Source organism: Suricata suricatta, unplaced genomic scaffold (genome assembly GCF_006229205.1).
Source record: "Suricata suricatta isolate VVHF042 unplaced genomic scaffold, meerkat_22Aug2017_6uvM2_HiC HiC_scaffold_430, whole genome shotgun sequence".
Classification (NCBI taxonomy): Eukaryota; Metazoa; Chordata; class Mammalia; order Carnivora; family Herpestidae; genus Suricata; species Suricata suricatta.
Genome location: NW_021890435.1, coordinates 1 through 3383, shown reverse-complemented (window position 1 = coordinate 3383; position 3383 = coordinate 1). Strand labels below are relative to the sequence as shown.

The following is a 3383-nucleotide window of genomic DNA, read 5'->3' as shown; positions in this document are numbered from 1 at the left end:
CACACACACACACACACACACACACACACACACACACGCCAGAATGAGTCCCCACCTAGAGCCTGGCTCACAGGTATTAAGGGTAAAGCTCTTAAATCTATCTACGTTCCCAGGAATTTGATTAACCTTTCATTGGGAAACAGTCTCATTAGGAAATAACGTCCTTTACCAGTATCATGAGCCAAATGTCAGGATTTGAATATTACCCAGGCCAGGCAAAGGTCTATCTGAAATATTCATGGCCGAGCGCGTAAAAACGTCAGTGGCCCCTTCTGGTTCCCCACCGCGAACAGGCTCAGACGCAAAGCGAGGAGCGCGCTGCAGAGCCCCGGGGCGGGCTCGTTCCGTAACCACAATCCTTAGGCCCACGGTGGCCCCGGAGCGCTGTGCTGAGGAAACCGTGGCCGTCACGATTGACTCGTTAGCAGGGAACACACCCCCGCACGGTCTCCTGGCCGTGTCCCGCGGTGACGATGAGGAGGGCACTAGGAGAGGGGCCCCCGCGTCCTTGGCCGTGCTCTGCTCTGCTCCTCAGGACTCCTGCTTGTCACCCGACCGAGGGACGAGCCGCCAGCAGGCCCGCGCAGAGGACAGACCCCCTCACGCGGCATCTGCGCGAGCATCTTGGCGCAATCTTGTGACGGGCTCGAGGCGACCCAGGGGACAGCAGGCCAGCGCCGAGGGGCAGCTGACAAGGGCGGGACCCTCCTCCCGCCATCGGGCCCAGAAGGCGGCTGGTGGAAAGCCCAGACCCTGAGAACGCCCGGTGCTGGGCTCTGCGCCTGCCCTCTGGACATGTCCCCCAGCCTCCCGTGTCCCACTCCACCTCAGCCTTGAGCTGAAGGAGCCCCGCGTCAGACAGAGCGCTCGCTGGCCCCGCAGCCCTGTCTACCTTCGCTGGAGCTTTACCGCCAGTTCTTACTCCAGAGTTCTAGAAACAGGACCTCACTCCCCTTCCTGACACCCTGATGTCTCAGAGCCCCTCCCGGTCCTGGGGGCCCCCAGCTCTACGCGCAGCCTCCCATCTCCTGGGTGGGCTCCTGTCTGGACGGCCTGCCCCTTCCCACCCTCCTTGGCCACTTCCCCTCCAGGGCCCCCTCGCCCCCGAGGGGCACCAAGCACCCCGAAGAAGGCGCCTCCTCTACAGCGGGCAGCGCGGAGGCCTGGGCACCTACCCGAGCCGGTCTACCAGGTCCCAGAGCACGTTGGGTGTGGGCACCAAGGGGGAGCCGTCGTAGAGGACCAGGGCCGCCCCCGTGGCCAGAGCGGACACCATCCAGTTCCACATCATCCAGCCGACCTGCAAGAGAGTGCGCAGCGTCAACAGGCGCCCGGCCCGCTGCCCACACCTCTATGTTTGGCTTCTCACGTCCCCAGCAAACCTCCAGGAGCTGAGCCAACCGCTGGTGAGATCTGCCCCCTTCAGGTGCTCGAGGCTGCGCCCTGGAAATCCCCGCCAAGAGCCGAGCACTCGGGCCAGATCTACGCACACGCGCGTGTATGCGGGGTCGAGACCGTGCCCCACAGCCTTCATGGGGGTGATGGGAGATGGGCAGCAACGAGACACCCACAAACGCAAACGTGCTCCCACATGTGCGCAACTCCTACGGAACACCACACCCCAAGTCCGTGAACCCACATCTGATGTTGGCACGTGGGCGGCAAGGCCCTGGGGCCTGGAGCCCGGTCACCCCGGAACTGCCGGTCCTTCCCCTTGGCACCACCCCGGCCGCACAAAAATCTCAAGGTACTTGAGCTGCCTTTTAACACGGCTTTACATGCCTAGTTCGTTCGTGTCTAGAACCCTGGGCCGGCGGGGCACGCAGCACGTGGCCCGGCCACCTCACTGTCCCAGGAAGCCGCTAAAGTGGGTCAGTGACAGGCGAGGCCTGGCTCTGCGGGTAAGCCAACTGCCTGTCCCTCGCGGGCAGGATGCTTCCAGGGACAGTGAAGGCCCCTGGGAGAACCACTCCAGGTCTGCGCTGTTCTGGGCAGCTCCCCTCGATGTGAACTTGTCAATTTAAACTGTGTGTCCCAGGGAGGCACGGGGTCTGTGCAGGGAGCACGGGGTCTGTGCCAGGGAGGCACGGGGTGGTGGGAGCCTCGGGGTCTTCCTGCAATTCAAACACGACGCTCCACCCACGCCGCTGGGCAGGGCTTCCACACACAAAGGGCCCAGAGCCTGGCAGTGCTCGGCACCACTGGCCTGCCTGTGGGGACGGGGTGAGCAGGGTCTGGGATAAATCCCCGCAGCTGACGGAGACCCAGATCATTTGGCCCAAGCCCCTGATTTGCAGCTGGACGCCCTGAGCACAGAGGCACCCCGCGCACGGCCGCCCACCCCGGCTTCCCAGCTCCTGCCCCAAGACTGCATGGAGTGCGGGCCCCGTCCTGGGGGCACAGCCAGAGCCCTGGGCATCCATCTCTCGGGCCAGGAACCTGCCTCTGGCCCTCTGGTTAAGAGCCCAGCACAGAACCATCATCTGGGAAATGGAGCTAAATCTCTCTGAAGCCCCCCTGGTCTTGGCAGGCTGAGGAAAGCCCACCTCGACGCCCCTTCCGTGGGATCAAGCACGTCCTTTACCTCGGCCCTGTTCGCCTCTCACAGTTCAACCAGCACGGGGGCATCTCCAGCCACTCGAACCCACGCTTTGCTTTGGTGATGCCCTGTCTGCTTTTCCTTGGCAGCTGGGCCCTGTTCCTTAGGGGGCCGCGGCCTTTACAGGATTCTGACGTCAATGCCACAAGGCAACACAGGCGGCCGGCATCTACCTGGCCAGCTTCTGGGGACCTGGGTTTGGCCACAAAACACACCGGCAAGGACTTGGGCAGAAAAGGACTTTTGTGCAGGCAGCAGCCAGTGCCTGGGTTTGGCGTGGTGGCTGCCTGGGCCCCATGCCCCCTCCCGGCGCAGGGACAGGGGCCTCTGGGTCAGGTCCTGTGCTGGGAGGCGGCTCTGGTCCCCAGGGTGGCCCGCTCAGACCCAGCCTGGCCTCCACACCTGGACCCCCCACTGTCACAGCAGGTGGGAGAGCCACCTGCACACACATTACTTCTGGAAGCCCTCGGGGAGAATCTCTTTCTCAGCGTCTTCCAGCTTCCAAAGGTCACTCCCGTCCGTTGGCTCAAGACCCCATGTCCCTCTGACCTCTGCTTCCCTCGGGACAGTGCCTTCCCTGACACTGACCCTGGCGCCACCAAGCTCCCGTATGAGAGGCCCCGGCTAGAACCCGTGACTGAATCACACCTGCCTGGAAGCAACCAACCAAAGTGAGTGACAGGAGAGATGCAGAGGGCACCCACCCGACGCACACCCGCCCCAGAGGCCCTGGGCTCACTCACCGTGGTGTCTGCACACCCTCCCCGGGGCCCGGGCACACTCA

The 3383-nt window shown here is 63.7% G+C and overlaps 1 long non-coding RNA gene across 1 annotated transcript; it reads right to left on the bottom strand.

The window, feature by feature from the left end:
- Positions 1-32: 32 nt before the first annotated feature.
- LOC115285123 lies at positions 33-3282 on the bottom strand. Its single transcript, XR_003905425.1, has 3 exons — positions 2585-3282; positions 1176-1300; positions 33-389 (listed from the first exon to the last, which is right to left on the bottom strand). It is a non-coding gene; the product is annotated as an uncharacterized LOC115285123 (long non-coding RNA).
- Between the last annotated feature and the right edge of the window lie 101 nt (positions 3283-3383).